Raw genomic sequence first — 14,079 nt, 5'->3', positions numbered from 1 at the left:
CATGGAGTCTCTCAACAGCTGGGTCCGAGAGATCTCCAACAGCAGGTTTGGCTGGTTGTGGCATGAAGAAGGCGTCATATGGATCTTCATCACCTATCACAGATCCGTGTCGAGCAGATACAGCAGAATGCTCGTGGGGTTTTATATTGTCCATTGGGATCGGAATAGGGGTCGGTCCTCCTCTAGGCCGGGCAAGATTACCATTAAGGTCAGTCTCTCCAGGGATGCTAAGCGATGGTGATCCAAATTGAGCAGCAACTCTTCTGGCTTCGGCGCTAGTCTCGACATCCTTCTCCTTCTGGGCTAAGAGCAACATGGTCTCAAGTAAATGATCCATCTTTGCCTGTATGGACTCAATGTCTGTCCTCATCGAAACTTGGTTGGCTTCAAGTTGTTCGAGTGTCATCTTGTAGTTGCGGCGTGTCTCGTACCGGTGTCGAGTAGTCAGCGTTTACTGGACAAAGGGTAGAATATGGTGTAAGCTTTTGTTTCTGGAAGATGATATGCAATGCATGTTTATGGTATGCAAATGCATGAAATTTTGCCATGTTTTCCATAAAGGAATATAAATACCCAAGATCAATCATGCGTTGTGTACATTAGGATAGCAGGAGGAAGAAGCACAGGGTTCTCTGATTACTAGAAATCCCCAAAGGTAGGTTCTAAAGTTATGTTTTCGAGGAAGGAACTTAGACTCACGGATCAGGTTCAAAACTTCCTCGCAATGGTGGGCTAGCCACATCGTGATGGGAGTTCTGAACTGATCTAATCTAAGTGGGATTCTCGTATTGTTCGAACAGGGTGTAGACCCTTCGGTTCAATACTACATAATCGCCAATCATGAAAACAAAACCTGGGTTTAAGGCGAGGTCCCTAGAGTCACGGACCGTATCTAGAACCTCCCCACAATAATGGGCTAGCCATATTGTGATGGAAACTCCAAACAGATCTACTCTATGTGGAGTCTTCGTATTGTCCCAATGAGGTGTACACCCCTCGGTTCAATACTACACAACTCCGGGTTCTAAGTTTTTCTCAAAGCTCGGGTATGAAGCTTACAGCACACATCAAGCCCCGTATCAAAGTATCAAGGCAAATTACATACAACACAAGCAATCAGAATAAAATACAGAGAAATAAATATGGAAGAAACGAATATCTTCCCACAGTCATAGCAAAATCCGACTAAGTTAGGCTAGACTCTCTCTTGCTTGGAGCAGGGTCCCCAGCAGAGTCGCCAATCTGTTGCACCTCGAAAAAATGCGATCCCTCGCGATGGAACACGGAAAAATTGTTAGTTCGAACAGAGTCACCACCGAACTTTATTCATTCCAATGAAGGAATAAGAAAATATCGAGAAAACCTTTAGAAATAAGAATAATGGTCGTCGCAACCATATTCGGGTTCGGGAGTCGATTACGCAAGGGGAATGTATTAGCACTCCTCACGTCCGTTGTACTCAACGGGAACCTTTTAGTCTGATTTTGCTATTTGAACGTTAGTTGATTGTTATCTGCTTGCTTCAAGTAATTAGAATTGATGATAGATATGGATGAAGACCTCAGGAGGGGGAAATGAGAGGTTTTTTATTAGTGTGCTCGCGAAGATACAGCAATCTCCTGCCTATGTATCCTTATTGTGCAATAAGGAAATCAGAACATTCATAGTTCGGGCTCCTACGAATATTTGGTGTGTTTTGTTTTGATGAACGACTGTGTAGGTCGGCGTTCTAACGGCTAAACCCTGACTTATCTACTCTCGGTGGAGGCTCTAGCACTGGTTTGTTGTGCGTATTAGAAAGGATTGACAGTGTTCTTTTTGAAAAGAGGGTTTTGGTCACGCGGGGGTGACAAGTTGAACTGATGTGTTTGATGTTTGATTGGTTTCGATTGCGCGGGGGCGAGAAATTTGATTTGATTTAGATGTTTTTTTTGAAGAACGACGAAAGATTGAGCAATGTGGTGCACACCAATCATCCAATTCTTTCGAGGAATAATAAGGCGAACGCCTTCTACTCCTTTTTCGTTCGAATTATTTTGAAAGTTTGTTTGTGGATGTTGAATATGCATGGTAGTGAGGCGTACGCCTCCTACTTGCTTATTCAAAGAATAATGAGGCGAGTGCCACCTATTCCCTTATCCAAGTTTATTTAGCGTGTTTTAGTCGGGAGTCGATAATTTGAGCAATGTGGCGAGCGCCAATTATTCAAATAATCGAGAGATGGTGAGGCGAACGCCTCCCATCTTTTATCGTCCGAAGATTAATTTATGAAAAAATATGTTTTTAGATATTGTATTCGATTTGCGAAAATAGTTTGAATTTTGAATTGGTAGGTTTTGAAACGTCGATAATTTGAGCAATGTGGCGCACGCCAATTATTCAAATAATCAAGGAATAGCGAGGCGAACGCCTCCCATTCAATCGATTAAAGTTTAAGTTATTTATTTTGCGAAATTGGGTTTGATATGAAAAGGTGATTTGAATTTATTCGATTATGGTTTTAATTTGATGACGAAAATTCGAGCAATGTGGCGTACGCCAATTATTCGAATAATCGAAAGATAGTGAGGCGAACGCCTCCTATCCCTTTTTTATCGGAAATTTAGAATTGAATGGTTGGAACTTGTATTAATTTAAAAGAAATGATTTAAGTATTGTAAAATTATGGTTTTAAAATAATTTGAATTTAGAAATTATATTTGATTTTGAAAAGTGATTTGAATTTGTTCGATTTAAGGTTTTAAATTGAATGACGAAAGTTCGAGCAATGTGGCGTACGCCAATTATTCGAATGATAGAAAGATAATGAGGCGAACGCCTCCTATCCTTTTATTATCTGAAAATTTGGAATTTAGAATGTTTTAGAAATTTGTTTGAAAGAAATAATTTGAAGTATTTTATAATTATGGTTTTAGAATAATTTGAATTTGGAAATTATATTTGATTTGGAAAAGTGATTTGAAAGAATTAATCGGATTTAGATGAAAATGCTTGGTATTGGACCCACGTTTTAGAATAGAGTCATGACTATTTATTCTATTATCTAATATATATTATCATAATTACTTATTTAATTTTTACAATGAACAATTACATGAAAAAGAAAATTAATCAAATAATAAAATAAATGATAGAAACAATTAGAAAAAATTACTTTATATCTCCTCATTCCATCTTAATAATCACTTGTTTAGTTAGTTAATAATGATCAAATAAATAAGTACTTGAAAGACAATAAAAATAATAACAGAATAAATGACAGAAGGATTATTTTTAGAGTTAACCAATATGGGTTCCTCCATTAACCATTGACTAAATATCATGATTAAAATGCAAACAAACAATTGAATGTGATTTAGAATTAGGAAAGCCCAATATCCCAAAGTACCAAACATGATAAGCTTTAAACTGTAATGAGCAAAAATTCATGTTTTTGGACTTGATCTCCTCCAAACACCAACGATATGTTACATACGTGTTTTATCATCATCATGAAATCACTTCCTTCTACAAATCCTTATTTTCTCAAAGTTTAATGACAATTAATATATTCTAACACCACAATGAAATAGAACCAACACCTGCGGCGACACCGATTTGTATTTACACCTTCATAGATCACATGAAAGCTGCATAATGATGATTTAAAAATCCAATACGTATTTTCGAACCGAAAATTCGAGAAGCCGAAACAACAAGTGGGAATAGCAAACGCTTAGAACTCATTCTAACTTTAACCAAGACACAGATAAGCATCACTATCAATTGTGAAGGTAAACCAAAATAATACCACATAATAAACTAAGAAATGAATGGCATGGAAAAGTACTTCAAGGGAAACGACATTTCTAAAAAACAATTGCATCACAGACCTCCATGATTTTGAGAATGTCATCTAATAGAAAAATAGATGATGATCTTTCCTTTTATTTTCCAAAGTGAGGAAATGGTTTTAAACAGAACATACGTTCTCTCTTTCTCCTAGCCAACACACAAAATATCCAAAGCTAATGTTCATCAAATAAATCATATGCTTCCCATCCATCTCAAAAGAAACAATATAAGCTGGAAACAATATTTACAACACCAAATTCTATATTCTAAAAAAACAAATCACGGCATAAACAGTAGTAATTTGGTCAACACCTCATTGAAATAAAACAAGCACATAGATTCGACACAAGTTATTACCGTAATGTCGTCGGTGTTGGATTTACTTCTGATTCCGGTAGAAGGGTTGTGTGTTGATGGCCTTAGACGGTCGAAGCAGGTGGTGAGTTTTCCAGCCAATCCACAATCTCGAGCCAAACTTGCCCGTCCATGTTTCAATTTCAAAGTTATAGCCGAAATGAACATAAGCCTTCCTTTAACGTTTGCGAGACCGAAATCGCCGAAGTGATTCGACCTGTAAAATAGAAATTAATTTATAACCAGTATCAAATGTTCAAACAACAACCAATATGATTTTCCACAAAAGGTTGGCAACGGGGACGTCGTGGTTAGAGTGGTTGTTGTTGTGATTTCCGTCGGAGGAGAGATATGGAGTCGGGTGGGTGAGTGTTTGTGTTTGTCGGAGAGAAGTGGGGAAGGAGGTGTGTGGTTGTTCACGGTGATGGCAGTGTGTATCGAAAGAAGAAGCACGACGGTGGTTGACGAAGAAGCCGTGAGATGGCCGTCGCCGGTGAAGGTTGAAGGCGGGTTTGGGGGACGTGATGGGTATTGTTGAAGTGTGGTGGTTTGGATTTTTGCGCGGTGGTCGGAGGCGCGGCGATGGAAGGTGTTGGATTTAGGGTGGTGTGGAGTATTTACCGACGAAGATGAAGAAGAAGAGGGAATGTGAGGTCGCGTGAGGGTGGAGAGTGGATTTGGTGGTTATGTTGGTAAGGCGGAAGAGGAAAGGGTGGCGGAGGAAGAAGACTTTCTTCCTTTTCTTTTTCTATTTCCTTTTTTTTTGTCAATGGAGAGAGAGAGAGTGAAGAAGGGTCAGTGTGTTATTGTGGTGAGAGAGTGAGGGACTTCATGAGAATAGGGAATGTGTGAAAGAGTGAGGGGTAGTTATCAATGAATGAAGAGAGAAGCGTGAGGATTGTGAGGAGAGGCGAAAGAGTCTTCTCTCACCTGAAAAGAGAAAAAAAAGACTTTTCATTTTCTTTCTTTTGAAAAGAGGATTTTCATGTGTAGAGAAATATCAGAGTGATTATAGGTTAGAGAGTGAGACGTGAGAGAGACGTGTAGTAGCTGAGTGGACGCGTGGGAGAAAGAAGAGAGTGGCGTTATGAGTGAGTTGTCCAATTACCAAAAAAGAAAGAATCCAATGCTGATTAAATACATTTATTTGCAGACAATTTTATTTTCGATTATTAAAAATTAGTTATTGAAAAATCTTAAACAGTAATTTAACTTAGATAATAGTAATAATAATAAAAACTCTAATTGTTTAATTTGATATTTTGAATAAAGAAATAAAATGATCTGATTAAAAATAGAAATCGAATAAAAAATTGATTCAAAAAAATAGATCGAACACGCTAAAATAATCAGCACAAAATATACTTATTGAAAAAATACAGCGTTTCTTCAAATTCTGAAATAAATTTGCACCGGTTAGAAGGCTCAGGCGGGTCGAAATGTAACTGAAACAGCTGCTGAAAAATACAACGAACACACTAGGTTAAACTACATGAATTGTAGATTAATAAAATCGGTGTCTGTAATTTTAATTCTGAAACTTTTTACCCGCTGATTTTGCATGTTCTTGAGAAATGATTCAACCGATTTGTCTGTATTTTCAATAAATTTATCCTGACTGATATTTTAGGTATTATTTATGATGAAATGCATGTCATGTTGTGCATATGATGCATATTAAAAATGAAATCAATTTTACAAAATTTAAATATGCCCGGACAAAATTGGGGTATGAGAGGGATCTCGACTAATAACAAAGTAACACCATTAAGGAACTTTAAATCATCAACGAGACACCATTTCCAAGAAACCTTAAGCAATCTAAAATATAATTGTGAATTTCCACACTAGTCTCAGAGTTACACAATGCTTCACGCCTTTAGAAATAACATCACACTTCTTATCTAGAACCAATAATAAAAAGCCTGAGTTACATGGTTAACTTCAAGAATCTAATTCTCGTTCCATCTTGGAAGTAAAACTCACGAATCCTTCCAATAGGGTAGAGTATCGTTGTATACAAAAATACTACTCTCCTGGGGGGTCCATATCTGAAGCCATGAATCCAAGAAATTATCGAATGCCATATTCTGACTAACCAATTTACACCTTATTAACGCATATGTAAAATACATAACTAACCTCCTCAAGATCACCATTGGGTAAGCCCCTTCTAGCCCTGTTCCTTACAGTTATTCGTAGTCATAACAATGGTACTTCCAAGACTTACTTAAGTTGAGCATGGTTCACCAGGTGGGTTCCCCAAACATCTGACTTCTATGATATCTCTACAGATGACCAACTATGCATTACACCTTCAAAAATCCCAACTTCAAAACTATCAATCTGACTTGTGGTAACTTGTAACTCCATCCTCAAATTGTACATCCACAACAGTACACCTGTGAGATTTAGGATACTCTTAGCTCCAACAAGGTGTGAATGTTATACTTCGTGATCAACCAACAAAACACTACTCAAGAAGATAAATAACAATCGGACTTCCAATAAGCCACTATTACTCTTGAAATTCAAATAAGACACACTTAAGATTAACCTTAACATTACCACACACTTATGACTGGAATTTTTCTTCTAAACCAATACCTACTACACACTTCATCATACTGGGGTTACTTGTCTAGATGACTTGCTACAGACAATCCTCATTGTCTCCCCATAGGCTCTTACAACATAACATATTTACCATCCTACACTTAGTCCCCATACTCCATCTTGGCTTGGCTTCCATTGTGTACCATAAATTCAACTTCTCAAAATACAAGACTCGCAACTTAACAAAGTGTGTGTTACTTCGCATCCAACTCAAGACAAGGAATCCATTACACACACTTGTGACCATAATATCGTTATCACATACTTCTCTTAATACCAAGGTTTAACTTTTTCCACTACACTCCCTCCTCTATAAATTTCCACATGTGAATGATCATCAACCACACACCCCTATCTTAGCCTCAATAGAATCCTTATGACTCCATAGTCTCCTTATCTGAAGTGCATTCCATTATGATGATTATAATGCAAGGTTTACATTGCTCCCAAATTCCATGTCTGCTTCTTTTCCACGGTAAGCCCATTAACTCCAATAATAGAACCATTCTACTAGAATTCCTCGAATCCAAATTACTTGATCTTTTCTTCAACACAAATCGCCTTCAGCCAATTCTACTAGAGCTTTCGTTGTTATATAATGCTTATTCTCTCCTCGACACACATCTCTTTTAATTGATCCTTGGTAACTCAACATTTCATAATAGTTTCTCACTACCACTAAACCTTTGACGAGCTATTCTGAATCTGATCTCCCTTCTAAGACCGAATATACTTGATTTATCTTTTAGCCTTCATTTGTTGCATACCTATTTCACTTGGAATAGGAGTCATGTCCTCGAGTCTCTCATTAGACTTCACCACTACCTTAGGCTCCTAACAAAAATTGAACGTCCTTATCTCTCAAGCTCTCAACCACTTGGAAGGTACCATTCCAAATATACTCCATTAAGTACTCTCATTCTTCCAAAATGTTTTAGTGGCATTAGAAACTAAAACGTTGATACACTACCTCACTTCCAGACCTTATGACATATGTGCAACATAACCATCCTTTCTCCTTCACTGTATGGAATTACTTACAATACTTATTCCATATCAGTGGGTATATCTTATTCCACTAGCAAATTCACGTATCTCTCAAAGCTCTGACAATTTATCCAATAGAAATCCTTAACTTCCCGACTCCATCAGCACTACAGGATTGCTTGAACCATACACTACTCTTCAATTCTACATTACCCGAATCACAACTCCTACTGAAACTTCATCTGAGCCATTTGGTTCTCCTTACTTTCTAACTCTTGGCTTGCACCTACCCTAAAAGCACAAGTTCCACCAACACTTCGGAGTCCTCATGGTCACTCAACCATGATCCTTCCTACCACTCACATAGAACTAGATTGATCAGGCCTAATACTACATACAGTGATATTAAGGATCATGTTGGCTAAGCACACCTATGAGGCAGGAATATATTTACTTATGATCGGTTATATTACGGTCAACCACGAGATGCGTAATGCATTCATGGAGAGATGGAATTCATGGGAGACTTCTAGATCATGGGAGGATTACCAAATACGAGGCACTCGAGACGATGGTAGACTATATGGGGGATGGCCCAGCGAAGACGGATGAGGAGTTGGATAGAACCAGTGGTGCTCATGCTAGGTTTGAATACCTGAAGACGTTATATATGACTGAGATCGTAAGAGCACACTAGACTACGGGTGATGATGAGCATGTGGCACACCACATATTGAATGCTATGAGAGCATACTTGATATATTTGATTGGCACTGCGATTTTTATGGACAAGAGTACCACTTATATAGATGTCTTCTACCTATGTTATTTCGAGGATTACGATCAGATCCATGAGTAAAACTGGGGGGCCGCTTGTTTGGTCTAACTGTACTCGAAGTTGAGAGATGGTTGTATGTGGAAGATGAAGCAGGTCACAGGCAGCATCACACTATTGACAATAATATTTTTTGGTATTTTAATGTTTCTTTGTCATTTTCATTTCATCTTTGCAAAGTCATTACTGATAATTCGCGCGTTCCAAACTTTTCATTTCAGGCTTGGATCCTCCACCACTTCCTGTGCATCTCCAGTTGGGTAAGTGTATCGACTTACACTGAGGATATATCACGTGCTGCTGCTTTTTCCCTGCTCAGAGGGAACCAGACGAATGAGCCTTTTAGAGTGTATCTTGACTGTTTGGTTTCCGAGGACATGCACTTCAACAACTATGTCGATCACCGTGAGACGCGGAGCCAGCACCGCAGAATAAGGGGATTGATGGTCGAGGAGACCGAGGACGTAGAGGATCCAGAGGAGGTAGAAGGAGATGTAGCCAGGCATACCTATTAGTTTATTAGTATATAGTAGTAGTACTATGAATTGTATTTTATTTTGACATCATACTACTTTTTCTTTGTTCTCAACTTTTTTGACATTTATTGGTCATGTTTTTATATATGACATTTTTTTACCATCTGAACTTATGTACGTCATTTTTTGCATATCGCTTGTATGATTTAAATCTTCATATGAATACACGTAAACAAAACATAACATGAAGAGTTCTATTCTGATACGTTACAGAGATGCATCTCCGTAAAATAAACAGAGATGCATCTTCGGTACAATAAACTTGTAAAATGGCTTCTGAGTGTGATGCATGGTATACGTTTTAAATTGTTACGAAGATGGATTTCCATAATATTTTAATGTTTAATCAAAATAATGCATCTGGAGATAAATCTCCAAAATCTATGAGACATTTTAGTATTTTTGCGTGGTGTGTAAATAACATATAAAGTGCATTAAGAAATTCCCGTATAATTAGTCATGCACTTTGTGTACCCTTGCCGCCATGACATTCCTTCTCTTCGGCCCAATGTGATGAGAAACAGAACACTACAGCAACTATGTTTCTTGAGATACCTAAAATAGAACATACTGCATGTATCAACCAAAGTCGTAGCCAATTGCGCATCCTCGATTAGAGTGTCATTCACCAACCAAATTATGAGTGTGCCGCTTCTCATATCATTATAGAAACCTTCATGGATGGACACATATAATGGAATAAGTGTAACACCCCTTTTTCTACCCCAAATTATTTAATATATAATCAGAGTAAATAAGCACGCATATAAAGAAAAGGGCGTCACATCGACGTTTTCGAAACTTAAAACTTTCAAAAACCAACAATACACCTGGTCATTCAAAATAACACATTTCACTCATCATGATTATTCAAGCAATATGCGCTCGCAGCGGAAAACAAAGAATACTCATGTATTTCATAATATGATCCATGTCCCATACCATGATCATCTCTCAATAATCACTTCAAATAAAACAAAACAATTAATGACATAAAGCATATCAAAATAAGATATGAGTTCAATACCAATAATCTACCCAGTGTTACATGACCAGAGCATTGACTCAGTACCTAATTGCAAACTAAATACGGAAACTCTCCAGCTATTCTTGAGCGAGCTACCGTCCACCTACTCCAGCAATACTACTCTGTAGTATCTGCACGATACCCATGTAAAGGTAACATTCAAACAGAAAGGGTGAGAATTCAAATCATCATGAAATAGCATAATAAGGCACAATGAACTAAAACACAATTTAAGAATTCATCACACTTGGTATAATCACGTCAATAATATTAACCAACAAACATCTCACATATTTCAAACGTACATCACATCCACATCAATACATGCATTCAATGATCACATAACTATAGACGACTCAATGCAAGACAATGTGACTCTATGCATGTGGTACCTCAATGTGAACTCAAAGTTTCACCGCTTTCCGATTCAATATCTAGAATCCAAGCCACGCTTCCGATCCGGACAAGACCAAAGCCCTACGTCTGTTTCCAATGAAGGATCACCGCTTAATAGTACGCCTAATCCCAATTAAGGATTAACGTCTGCTACGTCTGTTTCCAATGAAGGATCACCGTTTAATACTACGCTTGATTCCAATTGAGAATCAACGTCTGCTCATGTGAACCCACAGTTTCACCACTTCCACAATGAAGTCAACCATGCTATGAATGAATGCACACATACCAACACATATGCAATTAAGACCATCTATATACCGTCTTAACATCCCACATATCACCATGACTCACAATTGGTACATATACACATTCATCACAACACATCAATTACGATTACATATACACATCCATAACCATAAATCATTCACAATTCAATAAGGGTATACATACCCATTCATACAATATATTATTCACCAATATAGGCCAATCATCAAATATGTACACATAGGTTTCATTCCAAAACGCACACAACATTTAAATATCAATTTTTTCACTTTTCAAACAGTGTTAACCGGTTAACGCCCTGGGTTAATCGGTTAACGCAAAACAGAATGCGCTTCTTGGCAATTTTTAACAGTGTTAACCGGTTAACACCCTGGGTTAACCGGTTAATGCAAGACAGAATGTAATTTTTTTAATATCGTAACAGTGTTAACCGGTTAACGCCCTGGGTTAACCGGTTAACGCAAAACAGAATGCTGTTCCTGCGCTAACACGAAACAGAATGCAGATTTCCCCGCATTTCTCATCGTTGGAGGACTTCCAGACCTCCGATTTCGATTCCGTAAAAAGCTACACGTTCAGAAAATTATGACTCATCCAAATATATATTCATTCACAGTTTTAGCATAATTTAATCATCCCAATTCAAGAGTATTTATCAAGACCTAATAGTTCCAAACCATGCCAATTAAGGATTTCAACCTAAAACATGTTCCTACCCATTGACCCAATCATACTAACCCATAATGATAAGGATTTCCCCCCTTACCTTGTCAATTTGATGGAACCTTGACTCCTCTCGCTTTTCCTCTCCTCTTTCTCTATTGCCTTCAGTGCTCAAGTGAATTCTAATTCTCACTTCCTTCACTCTTACTATTTATAACAGTATTCTAGTTGGGCTTAAATCATCTAATTTAATCACTAGGCCCAATAATACCTAATATTTAAATACCTCTATTTAAATTTAAATAATTAACCACTCACTATGCAACCAAGTTAATTAATTATTTCTCATATCAACTAGATAATTAATTCCCACACTAATTAAGTTAATTAATTCATTATTATACTACCTCGCAACCGCTTAATTACTTAACACTCCAAATAATTAAATATAATATAATAAAAATAATATAATAATTAATTCCTAAAAATTGGGCTGTTACAATAAGCGATCCCATAGAGCATGTGGAGAACATAAAGAACAATGTGAGCACATATGGTTCAAAACTCAAAAGGGAGGTGTTGTTTGTTATTTATTTATGGGTTAAATAAGTTTGTCTTGTAATAAAAACTCTTGCTAAGATAGTTTTGATGAAAATGAATTGTGATTGTGCCAAAACTTGTTACAGCTTGCCTTGGACAAGCTTATCATAACAATGTATCTCTTAGCATTACATAGTACCAATGACTTTGGCATCTAGTTATATGATAGATAAACCAAACATGATTATGGGTCTGATTTTCAATTTCTAACTCTTTCTTAGGCTTTTGAATCTGAACTTGGATCCTCTACTTCACTTTCACTCGAGGTTGAAGTCCCGTCTTTAACAGGAACAATGTCTTGATGAAGCTCATACTTGATAAACTTAACCTTCTTTCCATTGCTTTTCCCTTTTCATTTTCGACTTTCATTGTCACTTGACTTCATAGTTTGCGCAACTTCTACAAACGTGTCATTAATAAATTTACTTTGTTTATCCTCCTCACTTGCTTTTTCCTCTTCTCCAACATTGTCAACATAAAAAAGGCCATCATCCGTTAACTTGCTGTCTAAGGTACCCGACAGTTCCTCAATTTTGGAAATATCAAGACATAACATAGCATGGCTTTTTAAAATATCATCTTCAAAAACTCTAATCCCTCGATTTTCAAGGTGCAACAACCAATCTAAGAATGAATCGTGAAAAATGTTAGTTGTAATACATTGAGTACCATTTCTACAACCAGAGATTATAAAAAAGTCATATCTATTATACACTTACTTAAAAGATCTCCCGGTGAGGATTCATTTGCCTTGCCGATGGCATTTTCCTCAATATCGTTATGGCTCAAAACCAAATTAATCATTTGTGAAGGTATATGGGAAGAAGAAAACGCCGTAATATAAGAGACGACTCTATTCTGATCAAGTTCCTTACATCAAACCATTCATTGAAATTAAATTATGCTTCAAAACTTCAATAAAGCGCGATACATATGCATAATACAATAGATATTTTGACATACCTAAAATACTCTACAGCCTCATGAGTAATAATCAATCTGGTCAAGATAAGATTTTTGACTTCACACCTCACCATGGCATGCCCTCGTGTCTTACTTACCATTAATATCTATGTCGAAAATCCAAGGTAACAATACCTGAGACAGAACTTGATATGTTCTTTGTTTTTCGATGACAATGGAATATTCATTTCCAAACTGCTTATTTTCAAATGACCACAACAATCAATGACAAATACCTAAGCAAATGCGAAGCAGAACGAATATTACTCACAATCAATGAATAATCTCAAACGAGGAATCTCAAATGAGTTTCAAAAAGAAGGATACGGGTTGAGAGCGAAGAAGATGGAAAATGATTACCTGTGTTCCTTTGATAGAGCTTCTAGGGCATGAAGCTTCAACAAAAAACTTTTCCTTTTTTGAAATGTTTAATAACGTCAATGGTACTTATTAAAAATAATAAAAATGATTTAATAAATCATTTCAATATTAATTTAAATAATGTCAAGGCTTTTAATGACGTGACAAAAGCTTTAATGACGTGACAGAAGTTAAAAAATGTCACGCCATCGATTCAAATGTCAATCGGGTAAAAAAGAGTGATTTATCAAGGGGGACCACCAAAAAATCATGAAAACTGATATTGAGGGACCAAGAAGTTAATTTTTTTAAAATATCGACTAAAAAATTATAAAAATATATATAACAGGATAAAAACTGCATTTAAACCTAATATATATTATACTCACACAAAACATACAACCTTATTTATTTTTCTTTTTTAATTTTAATCTTTGCACACAAGATAGTGAATTTATTATCCCAATACCCCATATTTTCAAAAAAAATCGCAAAATAACTCAGTTTTAAAAAAAAATCCAAACTACCTCAGTTTCAAAAAAAATACGTAAGGCATAGGCGCCAAACCAATTGGCGCCTACCCTTAAATTTTAAGTGGGGGCACCAATTGGATTGGCTAC

Source organism: Lathyrus oleraceus, chromosome 1 (assembly GCF_024323335.1).
Source record: "Lathyrus oleraceus cultivar Zhongwan6 chromosome 1, CAAS_Psat_ZW6_1.0, whole genome shotgun sequence".
Classification (NCBI taxonomy): Eukaryota; Viridiplantae; Streptophyta; class Magnoliopsida; order Fabales; family Fabaceae; genus Lathyrus; species Lathyrus oleraceus.
This window is presented reverse-complemented; position numbering follows the sequence as displayed.